This window comes from Odocoileus virginianus, chromosome 12 (genome assembly GCF_023699985.2).
Source record: "Odocoileus virginianus isolate 20LAN1187 ecotype Illinois chromosome 12, Ovbor_1.2, whole genome shotgun sequence".
NCBI lineage: Eukaryota > Metazoa > Chordata > Mammalia > Artiodactyla > Cervidae > Odocoileus > Odocoileus virginianus.
This window is the reverse complement of record NC_069685.1, coordinates 56,047,567-56,070,707: the sequence shown is the minus strand read 5'-3', so window position 1 is coordinate 56,070,707 and position 23,141 is coordinate 56,047,567. Positions and strand designations below refer to the sequence as shown.

General features: G+C 45.8%; 1 long non-coding RNA gene across 1 annotated transcript in view; it reads left to right on the top strand.

Annotated features, from left to right (window-relative positions):
• LOC139037716 (uncharacterized) overlaps nucleotides 1-14,810 on the top strand; it is a 46,863-nt gene extending 32,053 nt beyond the window's left edge. Inside the window, exon 3 of the long non-coding RNA XR_011490555.1 lies at nucleotides 14,461-14,810. This is a non-coding gene — a long non-coding RNA (uncharacterized lncRNA). The remainder of the gene's footprint in view (nucleotides 1-14,460) is intronic.
• The last annotated feature ends 8,331 nt before the right edge of the window (nucleotides 14,811-23,141 follow it).

Here is a 23,141-nt window from a genome sequence, read left to right as displayed (position 1 = left end):
AAATTCTAGAAGAAGAGAACATATAAAGAAATCTTTTTGACCTTGGAGTAGGCACAGATTTCTTAGTTAAGACACACAAAAACCATAAAATAAAAATAAATGATAAATTGCATTTTATCAAGATTTAAAACGTCTGGTCTTTGAAAGATTTTGTTGAGAAAATGAAAAGGCAGGAGAAAATATCATCTGTAAATCATTTATCTGACAAAGGACATGTATTGAGAATATTAAAAGGAGTCCTATGACTCATTAAATAAGAAGACAAATGATCCAATTTAAAAATGGGCAAAAGAAGAGGTATGAACCATCAAATAACACATACAAAAGTACTCAACACCATTAGTCATGAGGAAAATGAAAACAGTAACAAGATATCATTATGCACCCAACACAAAGGCTGAAATTGAGAAGACTGACCATGCCAAGTGTTGACAAAGATGTGGAGCAACTGGAATGCCCAATGGGAACACAAAATGGTACAGCCACTTTGGAACTGTTTAATAGATTTTTTGAACTCCTTTGTGAAAGAGTGAAAAAATTCTTAAAGCCCTCTCTGTTCTCCCCACTGTGCTAAAAAAAAAAAACCCAAACTTTGTGCTGTGATCTATAAAGCCTTCTATAATCTACTATTCTTCAACCTCTTGCACCCTCTCCTTCAAGTTACTCCCTTTCTGCCACAATGACCTTTATTCTGACCTTGAGGCAGAGCAAACTCCTTTGCTATTTCTTTCACCTGCATACTCTTTCCCTGGCCCTTTATATGGTGGTCTCCCTGATCAAGTCTCCACACAGATGTCTTCTCCTTAGAAAGACCTTTGCTGTGCATTAAAAATGATCCCCCTAAATGGAGCTCTGTTTAGAGTTATGTGGAGGCCTGGATGGGAGGGGAGTTTGGGGGGAGAATGGGTACATGTATATGTATGACTGAGTCCCTTCTCTTTTCACCTGAGACTATTACAATACTGTTACTCAGCTATACCCCAATAGAAAATAAAAAGTTTAAATTAAAAAAAAAAATTAAAAAAAAGAATTGAAAAAAAGAATGTAAAACTTAAAAGTCCTCCTGCCATCTGCCATATCTTATTGTTTTACATTTTTGTTCTTTTTAAAAAATGTATTTAGTTATTTGGTTGTGCTGGGTCTTAGTTGAGGCATGTGGGACCTAGTTCCCTGACCAGGGATCAAACCAGGAGTCCCTGCACTGAGAATGTGGAGTCTTGGCCACTGGACCACCAGGGAATTCCCCTTTTTACCTCTGAAAATCTCCTACATACTTGCTCACTATTTACCTCCCCTCTCTTCCAACTAGAAAGAAGGCTCTGAGAAGGCAGAGATTTTGTTTCTCTATTCAACACTGTGCCCTGTAACAAAGTCCCTAACACACAGTAGGGCCTTTGCAAATGTTGAACCCCGTAAGTGTCATTCATAGGAACAAGGACAGTATAACTGGTTTCTAGCAGTTCTGGGATATGAATCCAGCTCTCTCTGGCCCTAAAGGCTTGGGTCTACCCCTTCTGAAATCTCACAATGAGATGGCGCTAAGTCTTGGAGGGCAAGACTAGATTCTAACCGCAGGATATATACTCTAGTCAGTGAAGAAGAATTCCAGGCATGAGAAAGGCCAAGTTAAGCTCCTAGAATGGCAATAGCTTGAGGGAAAGCCCAGGGTGTGTGGCTGTGGGGCCCAAAGGAGCCCAGTTATGACTTCAGTCCAGTCAGCTTCCTTCCTTCTTGGAAGTCAGCAAGAGAAACAGGGTGAGTTATTGACATCCTCACCCATTTCCCGTATGAAGAGAGAAATCTCCTAAGGACAGGGATGGGGTTGAGGATGTGGGGATGCTGCTTCTGTATTGAGTTGCAGCTGTCAGGATTTGAGTAAGATCCGGGGGCACACAGGTGGTGTTAGGGGTAAAGAACCCGCCTGCCAATGGAGGAGACGCAAGCGATGTGGGTTCAATCCCTGGGTGAGGAAGGTCCCCTGGAGTAGGAAATGGCAGCCCACTCCAGTATTCTTTCCTGGAGAATCCTGTGGACAGAGGAGGCTGGTGGGCTACAGTATAGGGTTGCAAAGAGTTGGGTGGGACTGAGCAACTGAAAACACACTCACAAATACATATACATGCGTGCGCCTCGTGGGGACACTCTGTGGGACCTTGATGCCTCGGGTGGAGGTGGAGAGGGATGGGCCTACTGGATTGGGCCTCAGGGCACCTTGGGCAGGATTTCAGTGGATTTGAGTGTTATCTTTTCCACCATGGTTGAAGTGTGAAGGCAGAAAAGCAGTGTTGAGGTGATTGTAAGCTTGGAATCAGCCAGATGGAATTTCAGATTTGACTCTACCACTTACTAGCTGTGACCTTGGTTGAAGACTTTTTTCCCTTTGAGGCTTACTCTGCTCATCTGTGAAATGAGGATGATGGTACAGCCATTTACCAGGTTCTCTTTTTTTTTCAATTAAATTTTTTGTTGTTGTTGTGGGTATAAGTCACATAATACAAAACATACCATTTTAACCATATTTAACTGTACAGTTTAGTGGCCCTAAGTACACTCATATTGTTGTAAAACTCTCCTTAGCATCGATCTTACAAAGTTTTCACCTTCCCACACTGAAACTCTGTCTTCTTTAAACACTAAGTCCCCACTCCTCCTTCTCACCCCCACTCCCTGGCCCCTGGCATCCACCAGTGTACTTTCTGACTCTATGAATTTGACTATTCTAGGTACCTTTTGTAAGTGGAATCAAACTGTGTTCGTCTGCACCTGCTGTATATAATTTGGGGCTTCCCAGGTGACTCAGTGGTAAAGAATCTGCCTGTCAATGCAGGAGACATGGGTTTGACCCCTGGGTTGGGGAGATCCCCTGGAGGAGGAAATGGAAACCCACTCCAGTATACTTGCCTGGGAAATCCCAAGGACAGACGAACCTGGCGGGCTGCAGTCCATGGGGTCACAAAGAGTTGAACACAATTGAACGTGCACACTCATTATACATCATTTATCAGGTTCTTAAGTTCATTCCATGAGGAAATACGTATCAGATCTCTTGGCTCGGTATCTAGCACTTAGCAAGTGTTTAATAAATGGGGCCAATTATGATTATAATGATTGTGCTTGCACCTTCTAGAACTCCAGTGAGGTTAGCAGAGGAGCCAAGATTGGAAGGGGACTCAAAGAATGGATGATGTCAGCGATCTACCAATAGTATGGGAGTCTCCAAGAATCCAAGTTTAACACTCAAAGCAAAGACCCCTCACCTGGAGGCCTCCGTCCACCTGAGCATTCTTCAAGGATCTCCTTGTGGCCCAGGTTATCTAATTTTTGGATGGAGCGGGGAGCAGGGGACAGACCATCCAGACAGCATGAAAGGGACTTCCCTGGTGTTGCAGTGATTAAGACTCTGCCTGCCAATGTAAGGGGCCAGGTTCCATCCCTTCTCAGGGAACTAGGTCTCACATGCTGCAACTAATAAGAGTTCAGATGCTGCCACTAAAGATCCTGCATGCCAAAACCAAGACCTGGAGCAGCCAAATAAATAAAACAAATAAAAATAAATATTAAAAAAAAAAGACAACATTGAAGACTAGAGACCTATGTGTATTCAGGATCGGGAGTTTTGTTTTCATTTCTTTACTAAGACTATGGGCAAGTAGCAGAACTTACCACTTGATCAAATCTGTCAAAAATGAGAAGTCTTACCCCCTAGTGGTAAAGAACCTGCCTGCCAGTGCAGGAGATCTAAGAGATGTGGGTTCGATCCCTGGGTCGGGAAGATCCCCTGGAGGAGAGCATGGCAACCCACTCCAGTATTCTTGCCTGGAGAATTCTATGGGCAGAAGAATCTGGCGGGCTACAGAGTGGGACACAGCTGAAGCGACGTAGCACAGCCTCTTCCCATTGGACTGTGGAGACCAGGAAATGAAGAGGGGCGAAGAGAAGCCCCTGACATGGGGCTGGCACCCAAGAGGTCATGAGCAGAGGAGTACGTGGGCTGGCCCAGCCTGTGCCTTCACTCTGCCTGAGAAGTTGGAGTCTTTGAGTTTCTGAAGCTGCCCACTTGGCTTCAGAAGAGAGAGATTCCCAGACGTTTCCAGCACTCCAGACATGCCCAGACTTGCAGGTGCCATTTTGAATTTTCGAGAGGCCCTTGACTTAAGGGTGTGAGTTCACGGAAAATGCTTTTGTCTAACGTGTAACCCTATCTCAACTGATGCAGATTTCCTTCCCAGCCTAGGAGTCCTCTGAAGAACCCACCCACCCTTTATCTCATGGCTTGTTCCAATAGTTTGGGAGATAGGCCAGGGAGATACCAAGGTCCCCAAGATCCCCAGGAGAGATCAGCTGTTGACTTCAAAGAGTCAACGCCTTCGGATCGGAGGGATAGAGGATGAGTGATTACAGCAACTTTGCAAGCAGTGAGGTCCCCTAGCCGGCCGGACTGACAGGTCCTGGGCCTTCATTCAAAGGAGCAATCGATCAGAGATGATGATGGGGGTTTTGTGGCTTCATGCGAGTCTCCCAAGATGCTCAGGGAAACAAGGAAAGGGGTATTATTAAAGTTGAGTTACAACTATGTACCACATGCCTTGTGAGGTCAGGTGACTGACAGGAAATCGAGGCAGGGAAACATCTTGCCCAGGGGCCACCCAGCTGTTAAGATAAGAAAGCAGGGATTGGCCCCTTCTATTCTACCTGACACTTCCTCCTTCCACTCCTAGTTTCACTACCTTGTGTTTAGCACCTGCTATCTTGCCTGGAGAATCCCCTGGACAGAGGAGCCTGGTGGGCTACAGTCCTGGGGTGGCACAGAGTCGGACACGACAGAGGTGACTAAGCAGTCACAGCATGCGGTTATACTGGGAGGAGGCACCCAAGACCCCTCTGCCCTGTTTCCATCACCTTGCCCTTGTCCTCTGGATTCCAGCCCACCTTCGCCTTCTTTCCCTTCTTCTTCTTTTGAAAATAATATTTATTATTTTTTGGCTGCACCATGTAGCGTATGGAATCTTTGCTCACCTACCAGGGACTGAACCCGCAGCCCCTGAAATGGAAACTCAGTCTTAACCACTGGACTGCCAAGGAACTCCCTCTTTTCCTCCTTAGCAAAAAACCCCTTTCTCTCCCCTGCCTTTGCTTAGGAGACCCCTCCCTACCCAGCTCGGGCTTATCTTTCAGATTTGCACATGCAAGGAAGTCCTCTCTGACCCCAAGAGAAATTCGGAATCCTACTCTCAGGCCCACGACACACCCTGTCCTCCATCCTGCAATCTATCACCTCTTGGAAACTCACTTGTGGAATTCTTTTGATTAAGGTCTGTGGACCATGCCAGAAGATTGACTCTAAGCCCCGTGAATGCACAGAGCTCATTTGTCTTGTCCGTGGCTGGATCCAAACGCAATTGAAAGAGCAGTGAAAGTGAAAGTCTCTCAGTCATGTCCGACTCTTTGAGACCCCATGGACTATACAGTCCATGGAATTCTCCAGGCCAGAATACTGGAGTGGGTAGCCGTTCCCTTCTCCAGGGGATCTTCCCAACCCAGGGATCGAACCCAAGTCTCCCAAACTGCAGGCAGATTCTTTACCAGCTGAGCCACCAGAGAAGCCCAAGAACACTGGAGTGGGGAGCCTATCCCTTCTCCAGCAGACTTCCCGACCCAAGAATTGAACCGGGGTCTCCTGCATTACAGGCGGGTTCTTTACTAACTGAGCTGCGAGGGAAGCCCTGGAAGAGCAGGGAGGTACCCAAGAAGACCCCAAGGGAAAGAATCAAGGACCACACAGATGGGGAGAAGAACTGGAGAGGTCAGTTGCCTCCGAGATACTCTCGAAAGAGCCTTTTTCATGCTTCCTGTCCCAGCTCCTCAGATTCTAGGCAAAGGTGAAGTGCCAGACATTCACCAGGACTCCTAGTATGAAGCCAATATGTGTTCTGAATGCCATGTGTTTATGCTTTCCCCTTTGAAGGCTGCCTGGGAAAGGCTAACAGTCATGGAAGTAACAAACACTTTGCTTTCTCTTCTCTTGCCAAAAGCAATCTTTAATCACCCCACCAAGTAATGGGCTCAGAATAGCATAATGGAAACAAAGTACTTAAAATACTTTCTTGGGTGGATAAACACAGCGGAGGGGGGAAAAAAGTCTTACAGGCCCAGCCCCATCCTTTTTCACTGTATACACAGCTAGGGGACATGCAAGGAAGAGAAAAAAGTCCTTCCCAAACAAACAGGTCATTGTAAATAACCAGAACACACATATTTTTAGTGGTAGCAGGATCCTTCAACCTGAAGATGATGTTGTAGTATTTGCTGGGTTTCCCCTTCCACTTAAAAAAAAAACCAGTCACCAAGTGACAAATAAGTAGGTCTGACATAACCAACCAGTGGGAGGGAGTTTTCAAGGAGATTATGAGCAGAGTCTCAAAGAGTCTTTCTCAAATCTCTTTAGATGTGGAGACATGGGGGAAGGAGAAGGGTGGTGTCACGCAGAGGTCTCTGTGATTCTGAATGTTTTACTGGTGTTCAGGGGAGGAAGTCTGTGCTGCTGCCCACTTGGGCTAAAGCCAAAGACGGAAGGAAAGTAGCTAAGCTCTGGGTTATGGAATCCAGGCTGCAGACACCTAGAGAAACGCTGAGTTTGTTATTAGAGAGACACAGATCTTCATACTGCAGAGATAAACTCTTTAGTTGTGGCATCTTGAGCCAGGGATTGAACCTGGGTCCCCTGCATTAGGAGCTCGTAGTCTTAGCCACTGAACCAGTGAGGAAGTCCCAATAGACTCTTGAAATGGCTACCTCCTCCAAGCAGCCCTTCTGGATTTCCATAGCTAGTTGGAATCTCTCTTCCATGAGATGAACAAGACAAGAACTAGGAGCCTTCTAAAACTTAAAAACTGTATTCCCCTTGGCCAAGTTATTTATTCTCTCTGAACTTTGGTTTTCCCATCTGTGTCATGGGGGCAAAAATACCTCCTTTGTGAGTATCCCTAGGCATAGAATTAAATACTAGTCTGTGGTCAGTTCCTCACCTGGAGCACTTAACTTGGTCTGCTGAGATGTCAGAATTACCCAAGTATGTCTCAGGGTCTCCTTGAAGTGGGAGGGAGCAGGAGAGGAAGATGTGGGCATGGAATTAGCATGTTTTCCCTGGACTATTGTGTCCTGGCCACTGTGTTAGACCCTGTAATATACATTATCTCCTATGTTCCACATGACAGCGTTTTCAAGGAGGTATAATTATCTCCACTTTTCAGAAGATGCAACTGAGGTTTAAAGTGCTTGAGTAACTTGGCCAAGGTCACACAGTGACTGACTGAGCTCTGCCGCGTCCAGTCCCCACTTCCTCATCCGCTAGTGTCTGATACAGAACCTGGTACACGGTAGGTGCTCAGTACACATATGTAGCTATAGCTGAAGTTCCCCTCACTTCTTGAATGTCTCTTCACTGACAGATTATCTATGAACAATTGCAAATGTTCTTGACGATTTTTTTTCCTTATGTTAAACTTGATCATCCGATATGGACTAGTTAATCATGGAGAAAACTAACATTTTTCAACACTTACAAAAATTTCTGTGTTAAGGTCAATAGATACAGGCTCTGTATAATAGGATACGGAAGAAAGATGTTTGACGTGGGGGTTAAGGTCATCTTTGCAACTGAAAGGCAGTTTATCAATATAGATCAAGGACTTTCCTGCTGGTCCAATGGTTAGAACTCTGTGCTTTCACTGCTGGGGCCTGGGTTCAGTGCCTGGTCGGGGAATTAAGGTTTCGTAAGCCATGCAGCCTGGCCAGAACTGAAACAAAAAGAAAAGAACACAGACCATGATGCAGAAGAGCTGATTAAGTTGGAAGCACAGTGGTGATGCTGGTGGGCCCATTTGATCCTGGTAGACTGGGGGCCAGGGGCACGAGGTGTCACTGGAGTTTTGACAGAGGAGAGTCTGATGTCCTCAGATGTATGGGCACCGGGGGCTTTATATCCGCCAGTAGAGAAGTCCTGGTGACATCCTCCCATCTTCTCTCCTACAGGACTCCCTCTCCTAGACCCTTCCTGCCCTGTGGCAAGGGGGAAAGCATCAGGTAGATGGGTTGCCCTTTTTTAGTCTGGTGTTTGGATAAATCAATCTTGGTAAACTCCAATTTTTCTCAGTTGTCAAAATAGCCACAGGCTGTTTGAGAGCATGGGCTTCCCTGGTATCTCAGTGGTAAATAACCCAGCTGCCAATGCAGGAGATGTGGACTTGATCCCTGGGCCAGGAAGATCCCCTGGAGGAGGAAATGGCAACCCTCTCCAGTATTCTTGCCTGGGAAATCCCATGGACAGAGGAGCCTGGCGGGCTACAGTCCATGGGGTCGCAAAAGAGTTCTACATGACTTAATGACTAGACACCATTTAAGAATGAACATGGGAGTCAGTGGCTTAGCTTGGGGGTGGCACTTACCAAGCACTCAGTAAAGGTAATTATTGGTAGTGTCAGTATCACACTCATTCATTCACATGTTTATTAAACAAGTATTAAAGGAACATCTTCCCAGTGCCACTCTAGGTGCCAACACACCACAAGGAACAAAGTAAAGTGCCTATATTACTGAGGGTGGGTGCTAAACAAATGAGGGTCATGCAGCAGGTTATAAAAACCTAAAACAGGCAAAGGGATGGAGAGTGAGGGAAGGAGGTGCTGTTTCATAGTGCAGTCATGAGGAGACTCTGGGGCAGAGGCTGAAGAAGTCAGGGAATCAAGGCTGTGAAATTTGGGGGAACAGAGGAAGGAACAGAAAGTGCAAAGTCTCTGACCCCAGGACAGGGTTGGTATGTTGGAGGATGAACAAGGAGGCTCCCATGACTGGAAGGAAAGTGGTCTGAGAGGCTTCAGTCACCACTAAAAATGGTATAAATGGTGGCAAGAGATGAGACCAGAGAGTTGGGAGTTGGGAGGAGCCCAGATCCTGTAGACCCTCCCAGGGCAAGTGTTTTGGCTTTGCATCTGAAGAAAACAGAGAGGCTGTCTTGAAAAGGAGTGACCTATCTCCCTTTCTACTCCCTTTCCCCACTCACCCTGCTTTAAATTACTTTCAAATTTATTTTTAATTTTTATTTTTCTATTTTTAGTTTTTTTGAGGGCCATGCCATTGCACAGCTTGTAGGATCTTAGTTCCCTGACCAGGGATTGAACTCAGATCCCCTGCAGTCCTAACCACTGGGCTCCCAGGGAATTCTCTCCCTTTTTTCCTTATGAAAAATTTCAAGCATATAGAGAAGATGAAAAGTTATACAGAGAGCACCCACATACCCAGAGAGTGGATTCTCTACTTCACAATTTCGTCTGTTTGCTTCATCACACATCTACCCCGGTCTTCATCCCTTTCTCCATCTATTTTTGTTTTGCTTTCATCTTTGTTTTTGTTTCATCTTTTTGTTTTGCTGCACTTCCAAAGTTGCAGACCTCCGGTGACCTCATCCCCAAACACTTAGGCATGCCTATCACTTAGCAGAGGTCAATATTTGTTTTTAAAGAGAAAATTTGCATACAGTGAAATGCACACATCTAAAGTGCATCATTCTTTGAATTTTGACAATTTTTGGCATACTTGTGCAGGCCCAGCCCCTATCAAGCTAGAGAGTTTTATCACCCTACCCCGCCCTCCTGTCCTGCCCCCAGGCAACCACTGTCCTGATTTTTCTCACCAGGTGAGTTTTGCCTATTCCAGAACTTTATGTAAATGGAATCATGCTGTATGTAGTCATTCTTCTTTCACTCGATGTAATATATTGGGTTGGCCAAAAAGATTGTCCCTTTTGCTCAACCGAATATTTGCAATTCATCCATGCTATAACTGCCCGTATATATATATATATATATATATATATATATGCATCTCAATAGTAGCTCAGACAGTAAAGCATCCACCTGCAATGCAGGAGACCTGGCTTTGATCCTTGGGTTGGGAAGATCCCCTGGAGAAGGAAATGGCAACCCACTCCAGTATTCTTGCCTGGAGAATTCCATGGACAGGGAAGCCTGTTAGGTTACAGTCCATGGGGTCACAAAGAGTTGGACATGACTGAATGACTAACACACACACGCACGTATGTATAAAATGTGGGGTTGTTGTTGTTCAATTGCTCAGTTGTGTTGGACTGTTTGTGATCCCATGGACTGCAGCACTCCAGGTTTCCCTGTCATTCACCATTTGTGAAGTTTGCTCAAACTCTTGTCCATTGACTCGGTCATGCCATCCAACCATCTCGTCCTCTATGGTCCCCATATAGTGGGGTAATATTTTTTTGTGTGGATATACTGCAATATATCCTTTCTCCTGTTGATGGACACCAGGGTAGCTGCCTTATATTTTAAAAAGACTCCTCTAGGAAATTCCCTAGTAGTCCAGTGGTTAGGATTTGAGTCTTTCACTGCGTTGGTCCAGGTTCAGTCCCTGGCTGGGGAACTGAGATCCTGCAAACTGGGCCCCCTAAAATTATAATAAAATAAAGTTAAATAAAATTAAAAGATCCCTTTGGCTGCAGGGTGGAGAGCAGACTCTTGGGCAAAAAGGCAGAAACTTGTCCAGCTTGGAGGCCACCACCAATTGTTCAGGTAAAAGATAATAATTTGATGATGGCATTGTTTTTACTACTGTGTTAAGCTTTTTAGACACTTTATCTCGGTTAACAAACATCTTGGGGGCTTAGAAAACTCCCTTCCTCCTAGAGATAACTCATTCCTTCCCAAGGAAAGACACGATTGTTATGCTTCCCTTTCATAGTCAATCGTGTTAGTCACTTTAGTCAAAGGTTTCCTAAATCTTCTCAGTTACAAATTTGCAAAGAGGAACCTGGTAACTGGACTCTAGCAGTTAAGGCCCCGGGAAAGGGGATGAATTACAGAAGCTCCTCAAAGCCTAGGTCAAATGGGAAATGCCAAGAGAGAGATTAAAAGCTCTAAGTAGCTTTCCATCAAGGGGATTGGGGTTGGGGTGGGGTTAGATGGAAAGTTCTAATAATAAAAAACAGCTCATGGCTTTGAATGTTTACTACAAGCCAGACACTGTGTTCAGCACTTTCCATACATTTTCTTGCATCAGAGGCATGAGTTAGGAATGTTCCCATTTTATAGAGGAAAGCGAGGATTTAAGCCCATTGCAATCTGATTTCAGAGCCTGCACGCACCACTGTGGCTGGACCAATTTCATTTCCTTTGGAAAAGATGACTGAAATACATGCAACTAAGCAAATGGATTTTCTTTCTTTCCCAATAGAATGGACCGCATATCGGTCCATATGTTTCCTGAAATCACCATAGAAAAGAACATCATTGCTCAGCAGTAGGATGACCAACTCTTCTGACTTTGCCTGGGACTTGCCCTATTTGAACTGGAATAGTCACTTATCTTACTCATGAAGGATGGTCACTGTCCATGTAGAATGTTTCCATTTGTGATCTGGATTGAGTCGTGAGAGCTTAATTGACTCTAAGATGGTGAGTTTACCCACCATGTTACTCCTTTAGTTCTGCCATGCTCAGCCTTAGGACAATCTGTTTGGATAAGATCCACTGGGATAAACAATTATAGCAACTTTTATTGCTGATTAGCTGGTATTTGAGGACAGGCTGATGGGTATGTGTGCCTTTTGCTAGAGGGCTGGGGACCATTCAGTGGTTCTTCAATATTAACTTAGTTGCCCTGTGGTGTGTGTGATCTTAGTTTTCTGAGCAGGGGTCCATTGCATTGAAGGTGGACTCTCAATCACTGGACCAGCAAGGAAGTACCTAGCTCCAAGTGTTGAGTGCCTGAAAGTGTTTTTTCTCTTCTCTACATAAAACAATGTCTCTCCAACACAGCTTTGCTTTTCCAACTCCGTTGCTAAGAGCTGCATTGAGATCACAATTTTTTGAATTTGGATTAAGACATTGACTTGCTAAATGTTCTGGGGCCTTCAAAACCTCATCCCTTTAATTCTTCTCACCTACTAAGTAGATCATCAAAGAGGACTATTAAGCGCTTCCAGTCTCTACCAGCTTCTAATGAACACTCTAAATAATAGAACCACACCCGGGCTGGAGAAGGAAATGGTAACCCATCCCAGTATTCTTGCCTTGGAAATCTCATGGACTGTGGAACCTGGTGGGTTCCATGGGGTCGCAAGAGTTAGACATGACTGAGTGACTAAACCACCACTTCCACTAAGCCACAACCACCAACACCACTTCAGGGCAGCCAATTTCAGGGCCTGCTAGATCATGCATTCTGCACAAGGATGGAGGCAGATGACTCAGAGGTCCATGAGCACAATTTGACAGAAAAAAAAAATGAAGATTTCTAACTTGTGATAGACTAAAGTTAGGGTGATTGGTTTAGACTAACTCTCCTTAGGGTGAAAGCTTTTAGGTGTTCACTCATTGCCTCTTGTGCTTAAAAATGTCTTCCTTTCTAACCCTATTTCTTGCTCTTTTTTTTTTTTTTTTTTAATTGCTGCTGCATTGCACAGCATTTGAGATCTTAGTTCCCTTACGAGGGATTAAACCCAGGCCCCCTGTTGTGGAAGCACAGATTCTTAACCACTGGACCAGGAAGTAGGTCCCTCTAATCCTATTTCTTGACTTGTTCTTGGAGCTGTTGATTTGTCTCCACTCTCTACCTAAAGTCTTGGATCTGGCTATCTTCCTCTCTTCTCTAGATTTCCACAGGAGCCTTCTGTCAGCTGTTTCCACTCTTCCCTCCATACATCCACTTTTTCTGCAGCCCAACTGATCTGAGATGTGATTCTGATCACTACTGTCCTGCTCTCAGCCCTGCCATGGATCTCCTGTGGGCCTGGGGTGATGCTCAAATCCTTTCAGATCTGGCTGTGTCCCCCTCTCCAAGCTCATTCTCTTGCCACTGGCTTGGAAAGTATTTTCAAGAGTTCCTCAGCTATCTCTTCCTTGCATCTAATTGATCATAGTCCCTCTGACTCAGTTTCAGATTTTCCACTCTTGAATGCCCCATCCATTCAAGGATGTGAGACTTCTGTGTGTTAATTACATCTCTGGAATTTGCCTTCCCTTGTCTCTCTGAGGCTGGTGCCCTGGTGTTACCCTGGAAGGCAGGAAGGAGAGCCACCCCTTAAGGTACATGGGTGAGATGACCTGGGTTCCAGCATGGTGGAGTGCCATCAAGAAATCCAGCCAAAGGGACTTCCCTGGTGGTTCAGTGGCTAATACTCTGCCTTCCATTGCTGGGGACATGGGTTCAATCCCTGGTCAGGGAACTAAGATCCCAGAGGCTGCATGGCACAGTCAAAATAAAAATAAATAGGTAAATAAAAATAAAACAACAACAAAAAAGATATTCGGCCAGTAATCCCTTGATGCTGCTGATCTTCCATTAGTAGAGCTCCACTGATGTCAGAGGAAATTCTAGGGACCAACTGACAACGAAATTAGGTTCTTAGGACCCAAAGAAGTGGCCAGATTTAGCCCTGCAATCATGGCCTTCTCACCCATTGGCCATAGATGTCTTCAGCCCTTTATCTACCACTGGCTAATGTCAGTTCAAGCTCAGACCACTTGGGAGACCAAATCACAGCCTTTCTGTATCGAACCCATCTTGGCCTCCCACATCAGCCACTAGAAAAAGGAGTAGATATGGGGTCTTTGGGGGAAGTCAGCCACCAGGTGGGACCCTGAGAACTTGATCATTAGGTTTTATACTGCCTCCTGCAACCTGTGTGGAGCCTCTGGAAGCTGTCCATTGGACTTCCTGGTCTATGCAGATTCAGGTCCTATTCAACTCAAGTGGAAGGAAGAAGAACAGGGGAGAAAACAGGAGCCAATCTCACAAAGACGGAAGCAAAAAAAAAAAAAAAGCCTTGGAGAGGAAAAAAGGCAAAAAGAAAAAAAGGAACAAAGCTGATGACAATCTCAGCCTACCTTGTCCCTGAGCAGAAACTCAATTCATTTGGTTTGTGCTTGGAGATGTAGCACAGTTTTCAACAGATGTGTTATACATCCTGTTATTAGGGCTGAAAGAACTATCTCGATATGATTGGGAAAATTACTATTTTAATATCCCTTTTCCTCCTTTAAGCCTTATGCATATTTTCCACTACACAAGTCTCTGGTTGCTCGCAGTTCAATATAAATGAATTCCACAGATTTTCTCTTCCTCCTCTAGTTTATGTGAGTGAGTTATTTGGGTTGGACTCCTGTTTGCATGTGTGTGTGTGTATTTAATCTTTGCAAGGAAGAAAAAGGCAGAACATCAAATAACAGGAAGAAAGAGGAAAGAGAAAGACAAGAGACTCCCGTCTAGAAGCCAGGAACTAGGATAATTATGGGCATTGTTTTTTTTTTTTTTTTAAGTAACAATATTTACTACTATTATTATCATCTTTGTGGCAGATGTCCTATGATTTTTGCATCCTTTCTAAACTTTATAAATCTGTGAGCTGATACTTGTTTTTTGTCCACCTTACAGACGAGAAGATTGATGCTTAGCGAGATTACCATTTACCCAAGTTCTGGAAAGTGATGGAGGCAGCCTTCAGATGCAGGTATGTGTGACCCAAATCTGTACAATGAACTGTATAAAGCCACTGTGAAACAACAGGACATACAGAATGGCCATTGACAGTTTTTCCTGCTTTTCCTTTTCTGTAAATCACCTTGATTTTTTTTTTCCCCTTTGGAAATTGTGCCTCCTCTGCTCTGTGTCCTCATAATTCAGGTGAGGCTGACCCTCATCCCCAAAGGTCCAGGAATGGTTGCATGACCAAGGCCAGAACGGTTGGAGCATTCTGACTCTTGGCCAGAGTCCATGGCTTGTGGATGGCCCTATGACCGACCCGGACCAGGAAGGACAATGAGATGCATTCCTGAGGACAGGGAAAAAACTGGAGCATCTTCTTGGTTGGGGTTGCTATTTTAGTAAGATGTTAGCTTGGAACGTCTGAGGGTCTTCTTGGCTATGGAGAGTCGAGAGCCTGCTTGGAAGAAAGTCAGCTGAATGAGATGTGAAGACGAGAGTTGAGGAGGCAAAGGCTTGAGTGTTTAGATCCAGCTCTGCCCAAGACTAGAATCCACAGGTGGACTTTTGAGTCACAGAAGTTGTTACATTCCTGGCCTTCTAAGATCTTGGAAAGGAGAGCTACATACCACCAGTGAGATGAGGGCTCGGTGGGGCAAGGTGGGGCAGTGGTGATTGTGATGTTGTGATTCATGATAAGAAATACATATCTGGTCTTCAAGTTCCTGTTTCTGGACCAGAGCTCCTAAAACCCTTGGAATTTCCAAAGTGCTGAGAGCCGATAAATGTCTTTTGTTATGTGAATGCAGTGACTTGGAAGCACCTAAGGATGGGGGCTGATTGCCCGGCGGAGATCCAGTCAGGGGATTAGAGGGTTGGAACCCCACCTCTCGACCTCTGGAGAAGTGGGGAGGGGCTGGAGAGCGATACCAGTCTCCAGTGGTCGATGATTTAATCAGTCATGCTCGCGGGGACTTCCCTGGCGGTCCAGTGATTAAGACTTTGTCTTCCAATGCAGGGGATGTGGGTTCGACCCCTAGCCAGGGAGGTAAGATCACACATGCCTGTTGGCCAAAAAACCAAAACATAAAATGGAAGCAATATTGTAACACATTCAATAAAGACTTTTAAAATGGTCCACATCAAAAAACAAACAGAAAGAATCTTGAAAAAAGTCATGGCTGTGTAATGAAGCCTCCATCAAAACCCCCAAATGAGGAGGTTCCAGGACCTTCCAGGATGGTGAGCCTGTGGATATTTGAGGAGAATGGCACCCTCAGGTTAAGGGTGTGCCCCTTCCCACATGCCTTGCCCTGTGCTTCTCTTCCATCTGGTTATTCTTGAGTCATATGTTTTTGCTTTCTTTAAAAAAAATCTTTTAAAATATTTATTTACTTATTTGTGGTTGAAACTTAAGGTGTGCAGGGTCTTAGTTCCCCGACCAGGGATTGAACCCATGTTCCCTGCATGGAAGTGTGTAGGCCTAATCACCAGGGAGCTCCAGGGAATTCCCAGCCCAGCTAGTCTGCTGAAATTCTGAAGTCTACAGGTGCTGATGGCAGAAAGTAGTAAGTACATCCACCGTGTCCCAGTCCCTCTCTCTTCCTGCGGCTAGGCTAGACACCTGGTCAAGAGATTAGGTGCTAGTTTAAGGGCAGAGAGGGAAATTCTAAGTTTCAGGGTGCAGAAGTTTCCAGAATCTCTCAGATAACATATTGGGAATGTGGCTTCCCTCTCCCCATCTTCCTTTCTAAAAGTGTCATGATCGCTGGGCTCCCGTGGATGCATTTGAAACTGGCCAGCTGTGGGCTACCCAGCTGACAGAGGCCACAGCTGGAGCAAGAACAGTGGCTGGGTTTCTTCCAGCTGCAAATGAAAGGGTCAACACCTTGAAGGGAAAAGAAAAAAAAAACAACACGTCTAGGCATCAGCTGGTGGAAATGGTCCCAGAGTTCATAATCACAGAGAGGAAGGCAAAGAGTTTTGTTTTTTTTTTTTAAATTGTTTTCATTGGCAGCTGTCTACGGATGATTCCGGTTGAAGCAGGTTTGGAGATTGGAACCCGGGCAGGTGTGAGTGTGTGTGTGTGTGTGCGTGTGCGTGAATACGTGCGCATGCAAGAATCCACATGGTATTAATACAAAAGAAGGTGGAGGAAAGCTGGTTGTCTGTGAATGCAAGTGTGGAAATGGCCTGCAGTGAGAGAGGCAGATTTGTGTGTGTGTGTTGGCAGGGAGCTGAGGGCAGTGACCATTTTCTCTGTGAAAGAGTGGAGAGCGGGAATTGCCCAGCAGAGAAAAACCATCTTTATTGTGTGTGTACACACCAATCAATGAAGATGGAAAATCGTGGATGAAAGAGCAGGAAGGAACTCAAACATGGGACAGCGGAAACCAGGCGGGGTGCGTGAGATTGCAGGAGACAGACCCGGAGCCAGCGTGCCACGAGCGAGGGCCCCATCGGCTCCCTCCTGGCCTTCCAGAAATAGTTTCCGGGAACTGTGGTCCTCTCCCGGCCCGGCTCTCGGGCCAGCGGGGAGATAAAGCTGCCCGCGTCGCTTGTCTTGGCGGCCTCTCAGCTGACACTGCTGACAGGCTGCTTTGATCTCGGGTTATCAGGGCCTAACCCTGTGCCCCGGGCCTGCTTTGCCAGCGCCCACCCGCCGCTCACCTCTGCAGAGGGCGTCCCGTAAGGTCAGAGTTGGGGGGAGTGGCCCAGCCCCTGGGCCCGGTTGGCCTTGGAGCCTCACTCGGTGCTTGATGCAATAAGGGCACCATCTTTGTTGTCTCAGAGTCAGCGATGAAAAGAGGGCCCAACTGGGGGCAAGAAACTTTTGAAGTGGAGCCACGCGGAATGACACCCTGAATGCAGCCTGTCCCCCAGCCTCCTGGGCCTTCACTGCAAATGAGTGGTGACAGGAGAGAAAAAAGTGGATCAACCGCCAGAACACTTGCCTTCCTGTCTCAGGACTGCTGCTGAGTCACCAGGTGACCTCGGGCAGGTCCCATTTCTCTCTGGACCTTCGTTTCCATCCCCCTTCTCATAAAATGAAAGTGCTTTCATAAGCAGGGAAAGCTATTCTTAAATGCAATCAGGTGCAGAAATCCCATATGCAAAGCAGCTCATAGGAGACGGAGGCTGGATGCCAGGGGATGTGATGAACTGGTACCCTGACACTCAACTTTGTGTTGACCTCTGTTGAATCTGCCTGCCCATGCAGGAGCCGCAGGGGACTCAGGTTTGATCCCTGGGTCAGGAAGATAAACCTTGGTGAAGAAAATGGAAGCCCACTCCAGTATTCTTGCTTGGAAAATCCCATGGACAGAGTAGCTTGGCAGGCTACAGTCCACAGGGTCGAGAAGAGTTGAACACAATCGAGCACATACACTCTGCTCTAGTCGGTGCGTTATTTCGTGTCATTATTGATTTATTTGTGGCTGTGCTGGGTCTTCATTGCTTCGTGCTGGCTTTTTTCTTGTGGCCAAGCGGGGGCTCGCAGCCGTGCACGGGCTTCTCACCGCGGTGGCTCCTCTTGCTGTGGAGCATGGGCTCTGGAGCTCTAGCTCAGAACTTGTGGTGCACTGGCTTAGTGGCCCCAAGGCATGTGGGCTCTTCCCGGACCAGGAATGGAACCCGAGTCCCTTTCATTGGCAGGTGGATTCTTCACCACTGGACCACCAGGGAAGTCCTATTTTTTATTTTTTTCTTTTCTGCCTGAAGGTATATGGAACTTCCCCAGCCAGGGATCGAACCTGTGCCTCCTGCCCGGGATGGGTGGAGTCTTAACCTGGACCACTAGGGATGTCTCTAGTTAGCGAGTTAGATTCCTAGGGCTATGGTCACAAGGTACCACAAACTGGGGGTGCGTAACACAGTAGAACATCATCATTCTGGAAGCCAGAAATCCAAGATCAAGGTGTTGGCAGGGCCATGCTCCCTGTGAGAACTGTAGGGGAAGAATCCTTTATCACCTCTTCAGCTTTGGGTCCTTTGTTGGCATCTTTGGCATTCTATGACTTAGGGCAGCATCATTCCTAGCGTCTGTCTTTGCATGGCCCTCCTGCTGCATTTCCTCACATCGTCTTTCCTCTGTGCATGTCTGTTTCCAAATTTCCTTTCCTTAAAAGTTGAGACATAATTTGATGTATACTGTAATGTTAGTTTCAGGTGGACTGCAATGTGATTTGACTTTTGCATACATTATGGGTTTATCACCGTGATGAGTCTAGTGATCTGCACCCATACAAAGTTACTGCAATATCATTGACTGTATTCCTTATGCTGTATATTACATCCCATGACTCATTTTAAAGCTGGAGGTTTGTACCTCTTCATCTTCTTCACCTCTGTTGCATCCATCCTACTCCAACCCCTCCCCTCTGGCAACCCCCCATTTGTTCTTTGCATCTGAGTCTTTTTGATTTAACTTTATCGTTACTATTATTTTGGGCCTCCTCGGGTCGTAGCTGTGGCCTGCAGGATCTTCGGTGGGGCCATAGTTGTGGTGCGGGCGCTCAGAATCTGCGGTGCTTGGACTTAGTTGCTTTGCAGCATGTGGGATCTTACTCATTCCCTGACCTGTGAGCTAGAGCCTGTGTCCCCTGCATTGGAAGGCGGATTCTTAACTACTGGACCCCCAGGGAAGTCCTTCTGTTTTTGTTTTGTTTATTATTTGTTTTGCTTTTTAGGTTCTACATGTAAGTGACATCATACAGTGTTTTTCTTTCTCAGTCTGATGTGTTTCACTTGCCATAATACCCTCTAGATTTATCCATGTTGTTGCAAATGGTAAGATTTAAATTTTTTTCTATTTTCTTTTTTTTTTGCTGAGTAATATTTCTTTGTCCATATTTATATAGGTATATCCACCACATCTTCTTTATCCATTAATCCATCAGTGGACACTTAAGTTGCTTCCATATCTTGGCTATTGTAAATAATGCTGCTATGCACATGGGTATGCCTGTATCTTTTCAACTTAGTGTTTTTGTTGTCTTTGTGTAGATACACAGAAGTAAAATTTCTGGGTCATATGGTAGTTCTATTTTTAAATTTTGAGGATCCTCCATACTGTTTTCCACAGCAGCTACACCAATTTACAATCCCACCAAAAGTGTACTGAATTTCCCTTTTTTATAAGGACACCAGTCATATTAGATTAGGTGTCCCTAAGGATTTTGGGCTTCCCTGGTAGCTCAGGTGGTAAAGAATCTGCCTGCAATGCAGGAGACCCCGGTCTGATCCCTGGGTCAGGAAGATCCCCTGGAGAAGGGACGGCCACTTCAGTATTCTTGCCTGGAGAATTCCATGGACAGAGGAGCCTGGTAGGCTACAGTCTATGGGGTCGCAAGGAATTGGACAAGACTGAGTGATGAACACTTTCACTTTTAAGGACCTTACGTTAACCTGATCACCTCTGTAAAGACAGTATTTCCAAATCAGGTCACATTCTGAGGTACTAGGGGTTAAGGACTCAATATACCTTATTTTTTTGTCGGGGGGAGGGGTCACAATTCAACTCATAATACCCTCTTTACCTTTTCTACATTTCTGACTCATAGAGTCTGTGAAAGATAGTGAAGTGAAAGTGAAAGTCGCTCAGTTGTGTCTGACTCTTTGCGACTCCATGGACTATACAGTCCATGGAATTCTCCAGGCCAGAATACTGGAGTGGGTAGCCTTTCCCTTCTCCAGGGGATCTTCCCAACCCAGGGATCTAACCCAGGTCTCCTGCATTGCAGGCAGATTCTTTACCAGCTGAGCCACCAGGGAAGCCCCATAGAGTCTGTGAACATAGTCAAATGGTGGTTGTTTGACATCACAGGTTGGGGTGATTTATTACACAGCCATGGTAACTGTAACAGGTGGTTAAACTGAAATAACCAGACGCTGGAGCAGTCCTATCCAAGTTCAGGCTCCCCTTGACATCTTAATCCATTCGATTTACTTCTTGGGGCCTAGTTTTCTCATCACGAAAATGGAGTTTGATAGAAAGAATATCTGTCAAATCCCTGCCATCACAGTAGGTTCTTGATAAAGGTTTTTTTTTTTTTTCTCTCTCTATTCTCTCTTACTAAATGACTCTGAACCACAATGCTCTTGAGATTTTGGGAAACATCTGAGTTTCTGAATTGTGTGGGAAACCCCTGGGTCCCAGGAACCAGATCCTTATTTCATGCCTACTTTGGATGAGGGAATGTGTTTCCTTGGCAAGCTCGATGTTTGGAACCCCTTCTCCACTCAGACTTTCAAGACAATTTATTCTGAGCTAACCTTGGTTTCTTGTTACCGAAGAGAACCGAGGCTTATGCAGAGGCCTTGCAGAACGCCTCCAACATCAAACAGCAACTACCCTACTGCGTTCTGAGACACTGAGCGTAAATAAATTAAAACCATACCCGCTCCCTTTCCCTGTAAGCGCACACACGTAATTTCATTACAGCCGGAATGAAGTGCTGCAGGCAAAACGTGTTTGGGGCTTGGCTGAACCCAGAGTGCTCTGGGAGACACCGATCTTTTTGGCCAACCGGAGGAGGGAAACTTGTTTGCCTCTTTTTCTCCTCTCTGCCCACTGGGCGTTCTGTTGGCATGGGGCTGGCATGAATGCATTTGGTTTCAGACCTTCAGAGGACGGTGGTAATATGGGTTCTTTTTTCACTTCCAGAAATTGTGGTGAAATGTACATAGCACAAATTTACCGTTTAAATGATTTGTAAGTGTAGAATTTAGTGGCATTTAGTACATCCACAACTTTTTTTTTTCTGTTGTGTGGGATCTTAGTTCCCTGACCAGGGATCAAACTCACGCCCCCCTGCAGTGGAAGTGCAGGGTCCTAACCACTGAACTGCCAGGGAAGGCCATGATTTGCCTGTTTTGAATAGTTTATGTAAATGGAATTGTATAATATGTGATGTTTTGTGCTTGGCTTCTTTCGCTCATCATCATGTTTTCAAGCTTCATCCGTGTTGGAGCATGGATCAGTGTTTCATCCCTTTTTAATGGATGAATAATATCCTGTTGTTTGAATATATACTGCATTTTGTTTATCCATTCATCCACTGATGGACATTTGGGTTGGTCCCACCTTTTGGCTATTGTGAATAATGCTGTATGAACAGTCATGTAAATGTGTGGACGTTTGCTTTCACTAGTCTTGGGTATGTACCTCAGAGAGGAATTGCTAGGTTACCTGGGCTTCCCCTGTGGCTCAGTGGTAAAGAATCCACCTGCAGAGCAGGAGCTGCAGGAGATGTGGGTTTGATCCCTGGCTTGGGTTGATGCCCTGGAGTAAGGAATGGCACCCCACTCCAGAATTCTTGCCTGAAGAATCCCATGGACAGCGGAGCCTGGTGGGTTACCGTCCATGAGGTCGCAAAGAGTCAGATGCGACTGAAATGACTTAGCGCACATGCACCGCTGCACACATGGGAACCGCTTAGCACACAGGACAGCGCAGAGGGGTTAAGCGACTTTTCTGAGAACACACAGCTAACGAGACAAAGCCACGAAAAGGCAACCTACTGAAGAGTTTTCAGCAGAGAAACAAAATAGTCAGATTTCATTTCTTCCTTCTTACCTTCACTTTCTCCCGCAGCATGCTCAAGCAGCAGCCATGGGTTGGAGAATGGTGGAATTAGGTAGATAGGAATTGGAGAGCAGAAAAAATCATGTCAGTATTCGTGGAAAGGTTTCATTTCCCCTCATGTGCTTGGACATGGACGTTTAGGAGGCATGCGGATGAACTTGATGAGAACTGCTCTCTTACTAAATCACTGGGCTGTTTGACGAGGCTGGGAAAGGACTGGGGCTTGGACAGTGCAGTCTGGTCAGACGGGCTCGATTGGGAGAGAGTGATGTCACCAACACCCCATTTTCCTTTGCCTGTTTATAGTTTCTCCTCTCAGGAGCCCCCAGGGTGTTGGGACAGCCTCAGCTGTGTGGATTTTATTGTGTGCTTTTGAGGTGCACACCGAGGCCGGGTTGCTTCTATTGCCCCAGGGGCAGGAGGGGGTGGGAGGAGGCAGGAGGATGGGGCTGAAAGGTCAGGCTTTTCCATTTAACGTCTGAGCATTGATCCCCATCAAGACAGAGCCATCAGTCAGGATCTCTGCCCTGGTCTCTTGGCCTTGGTCTCCCCAGTCCAGTGAGGGAAATGGGCTAGGCTGTCCTTGGTGACATCAGCTATTACTAGTTGGCAAGCCTTTATTGATCACTTACTATATGCCTGCATAGTTCTGAGTACTGAGGAGTGAACAAATAAGTTCCTTGCCTTATTCTTTATATATATATATATACGTATTAGAGCTTCTCTGTAGCTCAGATGGTAAAGAATCTCAATGAAGGAGGCCTGGGTTCAATCCCTGGGTCAGGAAGATCCCCTGGAGAAGCGAATGGCAACCCACTTCAGTATTCTTGCCTGAAGAATCCCATAGACAGAGGAGCCTGGTGGGCTACAGTCCATGGGGTCGCAGAGTCAGACACGACTAAGTGACTCACACGACTACAAATACACAGACACACACACACACACACACACATTTATTTATCTGGCTGCACCAGGTCTTACTTGCAGCACATGGGATTTAGTTCCCCAACCAGGGGTTGAACCCGGGCCCCCTGCACTGCCGGCAGCG